Below are 12,176 nucleotides of genomic sequence, written 5' to 3' on the forward strand. Positions count from 1 at the left end.
GTCGCTGAAGTTCTAAACCGTTCTGGAATAAACTTGTTGAGATCAAAACCACTTGCAGACTCTCTAGAGTTTCTAATGTAGAACGATGAACTGCGTAAATGCAAACAGAATAGAATAGTGCGTCCTACATGAAGAAATTGCTGTCGCTTGTTACGTTGAGTCACTATGAATGTAACGCATGTTGAGCGATGTTGAGAGTTATAATATAGGACGTAGAATCAGTTGTACATGTACTCAATATACGATTTTCTGTGATACAGAGCTTTAAATCCACCTGCATAGATCCTCAATCCACCGAACAAGATTGTACCGAATTTTATGGATGTTCTAGGGATTCAGATACCATTATATATGGGTATAAAAAAAAATCATAATGGCTTTCTTATTAACAGAAGAGATCTTATTTGGACCTTCGCATACCTTTGCGGGTATTCGATTATTAACGCGAATCTTTGTAATCCTCATGATCCTTCGCAAACTTTTATGGATCTTCCCAGATATGTGTGGACCTCTGTAGCTCTTTGCAGTCTTCTACGTTCGGAATATCAAATTCGATATACTTGAAAATCAGTAGAACGCAGATAACGCTTGTGGATTCTAAAGTCTATACACAAGCATGGGAAATACTCACTCAGTTATTGCGTTTCCCTCACTCATTTCCACAGACAGTCGGGAGCGAGAAAGACGTTTCTTTAATCAAGCCGAACGTTTCAATTTCCAGTGCTCATTCTGCTTCTTCGGCGAGCACTGAGCGAAACAAAAAAACGGCAACTGATTGAGTCGCTACGGGTTCTGAAAGCCGAAAGCAGCCGAATGCAATACCTAATTACCTAATTGAGCATACTTATAAAAGTTTTGACATCGAAATCGTTTTTGGGGATGCCATTTTCAGTGAGATCCGCATTTTCCTTGTTCATATCGTTTGCAGAACTAATGTGAGACATGAATCTTCGATAGTGCCATCCTTAACCATTTAAATCAATGTTTCGAAAAGTTGACAAATTTACGCATAAGGTAAACGCATTTTTTGCAAAAATCTCCTTTTTAATCAGCTTATGAATATGAGAAAGAGAAGCACCATTCATGATTTGGAAATGTTTCATCAATAAATAGTGATACGAACTTTTTACGAGATGAATCATTCTGATCAATATTACCCGGCTGATCAATGATACCCCGGATTACGGTACCAGAATTGTACCAATTTTCGAATTTTTATACAAAGTAGGTCAAAATCGGTGGTAGATCATTTGACATAAAGCCGTTTGGCATAAAGTCGTTTGGCATAATGGTCATTTGGCATAAAAGTGTTTGGCATAGTAGTCGGTTGGCATAATAAGTCTGAAACCAAGAATTTCTTAAAATGGCACTCGTTTTTACGTTTCTATTGAATCTTTCTGATGATAACAGGAAGGTTGTGGAGTCAATTGATACAAAACGCCACTTTATTCAACAATCATATGCTCTTGAATAAACTAAAGCATATTAGAAAAGTTATCGCCAATACTATTTTATAATTAATCCAGAAATTACTCATCTATCAAATATTTATTCTTTATTCGAGTTCCGCTATTGAAATAAATTTTTGCACTGAAGATTTTGATATATTTAGCACAAATTTACCCTTCTTTCAAACATTCTACGGTTTTTTTTATAATTAAAGGTACAAAACTGTTGATTTAAAATTTAAATAAATTTCACCTTCTTTTATACAAAGGCTGTTCTTTGGACCTTTATTTTTAGATATTTTTTTGTTTCCATCTTACAAAATAATAATAATCTGCTCAAGTTATCAGCGAAACGAGAAATCGATTACTTCGATGGGTTGTGCTACTTTTCCCCGAAGATTGGTTCTACGAATGTCGTAATCCCGAACTCCAGTTCCTCCAGTCATAACTTTATACATTTCAGGGTGGTGAATGAACTGGCCATTTGATATGCACCCTTCTTTATTTAATTGGCGGTTCTTTAGCCACTGAAGACTATTATAGCACCTATTTTAACTGCACAACTTTTCGGGGAAACGGGTCATTCGGAGAAATGACGCTCGGGAAAAGGATCATTCGGGGAACTGGCATTCGGGGAACCGACATTCGGGGATAAGTTGCATAATCACTTCGATGATGCTGAACGCAATTTTTTATGTATTTTTGTTTTATTATGCCTCCATTATATTTGGCGTCTTATCTTCTATTGAATCATAAATTTTGCCTTCTTTTAAAAATAGACTCTTCTAAATATTTACACTGTTTTTTTATATATTTTATTATAAAGTTAAGCTAAATGTTAACCATTTTTTTATTTTGCTGTTTTATCAATTCTTGCAAGACTTGCTGTTGGAATGATTATCACTTTAAAATTTGCCAATGTTTCACATATTGTTTTTTTTTTTTTTGCACACACATAATCTCCTTTCGAGATATGCTGGAAAAAATATTATGTCAATCACAAATTTTCCCTTCTTTCAAAAATAGACAGTGTTTTTGATGTACACTTCCAAAATTAAAATTTTTATTGAATCGATCAAAAGTTTTGCCACAATATTTTTTTTCAAAAAATGTGTTGTTCATTTGAGTTATGCTGTGAGAAGTTTTTTTTTGCGTTAGTCTTAAACATTTTCAACGAAAATAATCTGCTCTCGTATATGGGCTATTTTTGCATTATGCTGCAATTATAGATCTTGAGATAAGATTTAGCAAATGAATTTTACCTTCTTTAACCAAGTGTTACGTCCAAACTGGGACAGAGCTTGATCTGCTGCGAAATATTCTATGAGCGTTACCATTATTATTAACTGCAAACTTTCTTTGCCAATTTACTATTTTCAAATATGTATATCGCAACAAGCTCAAAGATACTCTATGTTCTGGGATGTAGAGAAAATAAGTATTCTGAAAACATCTTCCACCAGACCCGTCACGAGTTTTATTTAGCAATGCTCTCTAATATCACTATAATTTTTTAAAATCTACGAAAAAATGTTGCTATGGGCTCGGTGATATTGATCTCGGTAAAAACTTCGAAAATGCCGATATCCATTCGAAGTCAATCATTATGCCAAACGTCCATTATGCCAAACGACCTTTATGCCAAACGACCTTATGCCAAACGGGCTACAATCGTCAAAATCGTCTGGAGGTGTAGAAAACTAGTGATAGGTCGAAAATTGATGCTCTTTCCCTGTACTATCGGTATCTATTTAACTGGATTTCAGCAGTTCTTTAATCTTTTTTTTCTGGGGAATGTCATTCTGGGAAATGTCGTACAATTGATGGAAACAGAGTAGATATTTTAAACCTTTGGCCGACCCACGACCTTTTATATACATAGGTACACGAAATATTGAGTTATACAGATGGGCATGCAAAAATTTGAAAGGCGGCGCTTTGAAATATCAAGGACAGTGCTTCTTAAAGTACAGTCCTTCATTCCTATATGTATTACTCCAAGTGTCCTCTCACATTCGTTTATTTAATCGAGGTTTCTCAAAATTCCTTACAACTTCTCCAGATAATTTCTTCGAAAATGTCTGCGGGGTTTGCTTTAGAATTTTCGTTAATCGTTTATCGAGAAGGTACTAATGATTCCATTGGGAAATTTCTCCTGGGATTCCTAAATGGCTTCATGACAATCTCTTCCAGCAATAAGTTTTCCTACAATGCTTCAAATGTTTCTCTTACGGAATTTTTTGAAATAAAAAATGTTCATGGGTTCCGTTAGAAGTTGTTTTAAAATATTCCCTTAATTTTTATAGGAATATCTCAACGAAACAGCTTTGGTATTTCTCCAGAAATTCATCCAAGAAATAATTCATGAATTGTTCCGTAAACGCCTTATGATTATGATTATGATAGGGAGTAGTTAGACAGGGATTTTTCAGCAAATTGTTTTCTCTCAACATTATTTTATAGGGTTTTGAATTTTTCGCTGCATTTACAACAAATTTTTCATTGGAATCACTGTAAAAATCTAGATAGAAATTCCATGGAAATCTGAAGGATAAACCCTACGCTGTTAGAAGAAATCTTTGGAATGTCTGTAGAAAAATGTCATGTACAAGTGCTCAAATATCTTTGGAAAAGTCGGAGGAGTATTTCAAAAAACAACATTTCGAAGACATCGAAGAGGTTTTCCTCAACGGACCTGGTGTATTGATAAGAACACATCCCTCATGCGGAGGACCTGGGATCGAATCCCTTCCCCGAGATAGTCACTAAAACTTTCAGTGACGACTTCCTTTGGAATGGAAGTACCTTAAACCGTTGGTCGCTAAATGAACTAGCCCAGGGCTTAAAATCTCATTAATGAAGATAGACAAAAAGTAAATCAAATAAATTATCCCAACATTTTTTTCAAAAACCCTTTAATTTTTTTCGACAGAAGTCCTCGCAGAAATTTTACAAGGAATATGTTGAAGTATCTCTGGAAGGGCCAGTAAAATATTACAAGAAGAAATGCACCGAGAAGACATGTAACTTTTCTCAAATTTCACTTCATCTTGACCATTTGTCTCAACAATAAAGTTAATTTGAAATTTAGATTTTCAGTGTTTTTGGTTTGCGTATTCAAAATCTATCTGGAAAAAACTGCTACATCTAGGATTATTAATATTTCCAAACCAAACCGTTAGTCGACAGCTTCGGCCATGAAGTTAACAATTTAAATCCGATCGTTCCCATTTCGTCCGACACTAAATCGACCCTGATCCAAATGCAACCGATTAGCGCTGAAATCCTTCTGCCCGCGATGAAAAGCCCATCAAGGAGTAGGACCTTCCTTGTGGCTCCTTCTTCTTCCACCTACACTGACGTCAATCAGCACTCACTTCAGCAAAAGGGGGGGGGGGGCTAAGCCTTTCGCGGGCAAGGTAAAACTAAATATGTACTTCCATCGGAGCTTATTCCTGTTTCGCCACCACCATCATCGGAAGAGGATTGATTTCTTCTTCGAATATTGCCAAGCTCGTGTCGTGATATAGCATGATGAAATCGCGGTGAATCTAAGATTGATAATAACGAAAAAATGAACAAGAAATTTATCATTTGGGTGCGATAATTGCGTGCGAAAACCTATTCATAAGATCTGTGGGTTAACATATTGTTCTTTTGTTGGTATCTCGTTGTCGTCCGCAAATAGGGTTCAACACATATTTATTTCAATTAATGCAACATAGGCAAAACTGTTTGTAAAGTCTTCAAAATTATATCTGGGTGAAGCCAAAAGAACAAATAATCATATAATCATATTTATATAATAATCATATAAATCATATGCATTGGAGTGTTTTGAAAGAATAGCACTGTGAATTTAACGTTGAAGTCCTACCTCCCGATTATTGTCGAGAAGTGCTGAGGCCGTTTATAACCCAATTTCAAATGAAAACATTTTATTAACAAGAATTATCTGTCTAAACAACGTCTATAAGATGCCGAGTTTTTGAGAGATAAAGTATTTGAGCATGTCCTGTGTTATTGGAGAAAATCAAACCCATCGTTTTTTTAAATGTTAACCTACCTTCAAAGACTTTTGAACCATGATGACTGTTTGGAACGTTCGGCGCCGAATTAATGGGTATTTTTTTAATAACGATCTCAGACACACCGTGAAATACCTAAGTGGTTGGAGTACTGAAAACAAAGATGGCCAAACAAAGGCCGTCTTAGCACAAACTGCGGACCAACAGGCCCTGAATGATTCATTAGCTTTAGGACAGAAAACATGCAAGCCAAAATGCAAACACACTCTGCACATTGTCGAGTTCGAGTAGGCAGGTAACAGCTGCTTTTGAGGTGAATTTGTTTTCAAAGAAAACTTCGATACACTCTTAGGGGTGGTCCATTAATTACGTAAGACAATTTTCGAAATGATTCAACCCCCCCTCCCCCCATGATAAGATTTTTTGTATGAAAATCGAAAATAAATTGCATGGCGCGTAAGAAATCTCAAACCCCCCTCCCTCCATAACCCCTTACGTAATTAATGGACAGCCCCTTACCATAGAAAAACAGCTGACCAGCAGTTACACAAAGCACTTGGGCTCATAAAGCAATACATAGTAGTAGTAGCAGCAGCAACAGCAAAAAAAAACTCAATTCAGATTGTCATGTCGTCTATTGAGGGGTTCAGGACAACGTTGGAAGCCTTCGGTTTTTGCAATAACACTAAAAATAAAACCGGACAATAGAAATTCATAGACAGGGCAAACGGTTGGTTGGAATGTTGGCTGGGGTCGTTTGACATGTGGAGGAGAGTGAAGTTATGGTCGTAGTTCTCTCTGTCATGGTTGAAATGTGAACTCGCCTTCGGTTGGAGCAACACTGTGGACTAAAACCTCGTACAAGGTGACGCACTATGACGACAACGTGTGGTTGGTGATAAAGCAAGTTTTTGTCGGTTCGTGTCGAAAATATAGCGCGACATTTATGGAATTTCCTGCGATTTCAACGTTAACCCTGTACATGTACATTACATGTTTTGAAATGTAATTAGGAATGAATAGTAAAAAAAAAACTCTCATCACATTTCTTTTAAATTTAGAGAATCATTGTGATTACCACTCAAAATACAAATTTGTTGCAAAGGCAGGCAAATAAATCATGAACACCAATGGAAGAAGGATTAAAGCAACTTACACAAATCTCCAGAATAGAGGGAAACGTGTCTCAAAAACCGGTCTTCTAATGCAAAGGAGGGCTATCCATTTCGCATAAAGACGTGTCTCATAAGCATGTTCCTTACTTAATTCTACAGGAATTCCTCTGAAAAACATTCCAAAGATCCCCTCACTTCCTGTAAGAAAATCCGTCAAAAATGCTTACAAAAAATCGTTCATGGTTCTTCATGGAAATTCACCCACATTTTTTTTTTTCTAAAAACAAAAATTCTAACAGAGGCGCCTTCAATAATTATTCCAGTGATCTATATTTTAGGCATTCTATAGAGAAATGCTTTAGACTTTTGTCCAGTTAATCCCATATTTTTTTCTTCTGTAAATCCAGATTCTAATGAAAGTAAAATAGTAATACTTTTTATTTAAAAAAAAATAAAAATCTCTCAATAATCCCAAAATAAAATACTAAAGGGATTCTTCCAGGATCCTTCTTATCAAGTTTTCCAGTTTTTTATCCAAGGATTGCTTAAGTAAACACTCAAAGCATAGACAAACAGACGTGACTCTGATGAAATTTCCATAGACCACTCATTTAACGATCAATTCAAATTTCCTTCGTTGCAAACCTCACAACAAGAGACGCGCGCATCGTTTTGCTCTTGTTTGACTTTTACACTAGCACCATCTGCAGTCTATGTTGCACACAACAGGTTTTTGTGCAAAATGAACAGCAGATGATAAAGGTGTGAACTGGACATGAATTTTAATGGAATTTGTTCAAAGTTTTACGTCTGTATGTCTGTGCCCAAAGGTTTTCTCAAAAATGTATCATAGAGGTATTTCAGTTATACCTCAAGGAACTTCTAGTGGGAGCGCTCCAGGAATTCATCGATTAATAACTATGAGATCCTTTTTCTGAATTTCTAAAGCAATTCCTCCTTGATTTTTTTAGTGATTTAGTCCAGTCCGTGATTTGGGGTGTTTTTCAATGATTCTGTTAGTAATCATTTCGATTATTCCTCCAGAAATTGCTTCATTAGCTAATCCCGATAATCCTCCAAAATTTTCTCAACTGGATACTGTAAGGGCCGACTCCCTCACCTCCGCGTAGTCCCTAAACATGTTTACGCATTTGATTGAACTAGGTTTAAGGCCTAAGCGGCAGTGATGAAATCGGTCCTAAGACTTTCTATTGAGATTAGAACTGCATTTTTGCAGAAGTACCACCAGGTTTGAACTCTGATGTTCAAAAGGGGTTCCAGAGCTACTCCAGAATTTTTTCTAGGAAATTGTTCAGCAAAATTTTCCCAGGATGGATCGTTTACTTTTTTTTTTTTTTTTAATTTCTTCAGTATTCACTCAATAAAGTCGTCAAATATGTCTTTTACAAATTCTTTCAGAAGTTCTCTGCGGAGCTTTTTCAATAAATAACATGAAAAACCCAGCTGCTTTAAACCCTTGAAGGGAAATTCTTTAAAAAAAATTTCTGGAATAATTCCAGAACAATCTTCAAAAAGTTCATCCTTCTTTTCCTAAATAAATTATTCCATACATGTTTTCAACAATTGTTTTCTGGAGAAAATCTAGCGGGAAATTATAAACACGTTCTTTACGACTACAGTATTTTTTTTCAGTGCATCTTTCAAGTCTCAATAGAAACCATTAAAGCATTCAAAATCTCATACAAGTGGTTCTCTAGGGAGTTACGCTAGAATAATTTTAGTCTTACTCAAAAAATCCAGAAGGATTAGGCACGAGGAATCCCTGGTAAGATAATCTTTCCTATACAGTAAAAAAATCATGAGTTTACATGTCAGGTAATTTTTTTTTTTTTTGATTGCGTAAAACGAGTTATAACTGAATTTTCAACGATAAAGAAGGTAAACTGCCCCATTGCATTCAGAAATGGTTTTAATCTTGAGTGGAACTAAAACATTTCATGATCTTGCATCAACGGTCGCCCATATTGCATGCTTTCCTACACCTTGAAAATGAAATTGTGAAGGAGAATGCTTGATATACACGATTATACGCTGTCAAAAATATTGCACATGAATGGATCTACGGCTGGGTTATTTCATGTGCATTGTTTATAGTATATTTTTCAACGTAAAATCGTGTAAACTGACCGCTTTTACCTGCAATTTTCTTCGAAAACACACAGAAAAAAAATCTTAAATTTACATGGCAGGTGAACTTTTATGATTATCATGTAAAACGAGTTATAACTGAATAGTCAATGAAGAATGTAAACAGCCAAATTGTATTCAGGAATGCTTGCAATCTTAAGCGATACTGAAACCATTCATGATCTTGCATTCGACATTCGCCAATATTTATGCTCTCTTGCATCTTTAAAGTGGAATTTCAAACGAGAATGTTCAGTTTACACTGGTTAACCCCATTATACGCTGAATATTCTGTCCAAAATAAATGCACTTGAATGGGCTTTAGGACATCGAATGACATTTGGTCGAATGACGTTTGGTCGAATGATATCTCGTCGAGAGTACATTTGATCAAATTGCTTTAGAACATTTCGTCAAAATATATTCGATTGAATGACGTTTGGTCTAACAGACATTAGATCGAAAGATTATTTTGTAATGGTTGGTTGAAAAATTTAAGACCGAATCTTAAATTTATTTTAAGCAGACATACTTTTCATCAGCAACGAATCTATCTATATGATAGTTATTACCTACCTTTTACAACGTACTTATCATGTACTAGTACCTATATACGATATATTATGTTAGTCAATGTTCTAATTCTTCAATTCTTACTGGATTGAAAGATGAGACGTATTATATTACCCAATTTTCCAAAGGATCGAACATTATTGCTTCAGGATTCATTTACGTTTATCTAAATATTTATCTGTTTTGAATTTTCTTGAATTTAATAAAAAAAATGACGCTTATAATGAGCTGTTTGGTAATCCAATCCGCATGGTTATTAAATAAATTTACTCATTACGCGTGGTAAAGATGGACAAATTATGGTTGAAATTATGAAACAAATCCAAGTGCTCGGCTGGGATTTGAGCCCAGGACTCTTGTATGCTAGACGAACGCTTTACCAACTAAGCTACCGAGTCACTTGATGACCCAATAACTGAGTTGGTTACAAGTTTAGAATTCAAATTCCTACAGACCACGCGGACCCCTTTCATAACCCATATCCATCCATCTCATTTTCCTTATTTTTGAACTTGATATTTTTTTCAAAATTTAACAATTTTTCGGAAAATGCCTCTTGAAAATTTTCGTTGCTCATATATTGAAATGTTAAGCATTAATGAATTCATTATTGTTTCAAAATGTCATCGTTCTTAATTTGTAACTGCTGGACGGTTGTAGGACATTTCCCAGAAAGTCAAACCCCAGAACGACATTCCCCAGAATGACGTTCCCCAGAGACCCATTCCCCAGAATGGGACATTCCCCAGAAAACCATTCCCCAGAATAGGACATTCCCCAGAATGGGTTTTATACGTTTGTAAAGAGTGGAAAAAAATTGGTAGTTTAGTTTTTTTGTCATTAAGAAATGTACCTACTGAATTGATTCGAATTCCCAGAAGCTTCGAATTCCGGACACAGACGTCAATTCACCCAAAATATTATTTTGTCAAATTCATTATTATGGATCTCAAGCGAATAAAATCGGAATTGAGTTAAAAAATCTTTTGAACGGCGAGTGTTTGCTTCCTTTTTCTCAGGCAAACCATCTAAACTGCTGTCCATAAATCACTTGGTCTTCTATTGAAGGGGGATGGGGGGGGGGGGGTGTGTGGCATACAAATTTCAAAAAGTTTGTACGGTCAAAAAATCACGAAGGAGAAAGAGGTGGTTTTGTGGCTAAGTGGTTCATCAGCAGACCCAACCATAATCTTAGGAGGAAAATGCTGTTTAAAAATTTTCTTAATTGTGTCTTAATTAATTTCATAATTGTGCTACTGCCGTTTCCCTAAATATAATTTCACTGAATGCCACCTCTCCGAATGACCCGTTTCCCTGAATAGTGATGCAGTTCAAACAGGTGCAAGAATAGTCTTTAAGGACTGGGTGCTGAACTAGAATGAATGATAAGCAATTAAAAGAAGAAGATAATATAGATTTGAACGTCATCCTCGACTAATTACATCTTGCCAAAAATTCCAATGATGGTGAAACTCGAAAGAACCGCCAATCAAGTGAAGAAGGGTGCATATTAGATGACCGGTTCGTTACCACCTCAAAACACAAAAGTTATGATAATTATAAGAGCTAAAAACTTTTCGGAAACTAGGCTATTCGGGGAAACGAGTTGTTCGGGGCACTGGCATTCTGGGAACTGGCGTTCGGGGAAACGACATTTGGGAAACCGACATTCGAGGAAAAGTAGCTCAACCGTTTAACATAAGCTGTTCCTACATATGCCATACTGTGTTTTATGATCAAAATTGATCCAAGCTATTGTTTTTTTGTTTTCATAGTTATTCTTCCTTCTTTTAAAATTGGCTATATTATCTTCTTCTTTTAATTGCTAATCATTCATTCTAATTCAGCACCCGGTCTTTAAAGACTATTCTTGCACCTGTTTGAACTGCATCACTATTCGGGGAAACGGGTCATTCGGAGAGGTGGCATTCAGGGAAATGATATTCAGGGAAACGACAGTAACACAATTATGAAATTAATTAAGACACAATTAAGAAAATTTTTAAACAGCATTTTCCTCCTAAGATTATGGTTGGGTCTGTCGATGAACCACTTCGCCACAAAACCACCTCTTTCCCCCTTCGTGATTTTTTGACCGTACAAACGTTTTGAAATTTGTATGCCACAACCCCCCCCCCTTCCATAGAAGACCAAGTGATTTATGGACGGCAGCTTAGATGGTTTGCCTGAGAAAAAGGAAGCAAACACTCGCCGTTCAAAAGATTTTTCAACTCAATTCCGATTTTATTCGCTTGAATTCCATAATAATGAATTTGACAAAATAATATTTTGGGTGAATTGACGTCTGTGTCCAGAATTCGAAGCTTCTGGGAATTAGAATCAATTCAGTAGGTACATTTCTTAACGACAAAAAACTAAACTACCAATTTTTTTCCACTCTTTACAAACGTATAAAACCCATTCTGGGGAATGTCCTATTCTGGGGAATGGTTTTCTGGGGAATGTCCCATTCTGGGGAATGGATTTCTGGGGAACGTCATTCTGGGGAATGTCGTTCTGGGGTTTGACTTTCTGGGAAATGTCCTACAACCGGACGTACAACAATTGGGTCATTTTGAATTGTGTGCATACTTTTGTATGTAAAATATAGAAGCAAGTTTTGATGATCATGGCAATAAGGAAACGTTTGTGTCGAGGCTACTCAAGGTGAATCAGTTTATTTTGTGACTTTCAGCTGAATTTCATTAAAAAAATGTGCCTTCGATGAAGGTGTCGAAGACATCGATTGATAATAAGTAAATAATAATCACAATCGAAAATAATCAAACAAGAGAAATATATTCATCCTGAATATAACGCGACGTGAAACGACTGGGTAGAGGTGACAAAAGTTGACTTGTTTC

General features: G+C 35.9%; 1 protein-coding gene across 1 annotated transcript in view; it reads right to left on the minus strand.

Annotated features, from left to right (window-relative positions):
* The window catches only part of LOC5578805 (ankyrin repeat domain-containing protein 12), a 543,013-nt gene that overhangs the window by 372,788 nt on the left and 158,049 nt on the right, over nucleotides 1–12,176 (minus strand). The gene's annotated exons all lie outside the window — the stretch shown is intronic.

Source organism: Aedes aegypti, chromosome 1 (genome assembly GCF_002204515.2).
Source record: "Aedes aegypti strain LVP_AGWG chromosome 1, AaegL5.0 Primary Assembly, whole genome shotgun sequence".
In the NCBI taxonomy this organism is placed as follows: domain Eukaryota; kingdom Metazoa; phylum Arthropoda; class Insecta; order Diptera; family Culicidae; genus Aedes; species Aedes aegypti.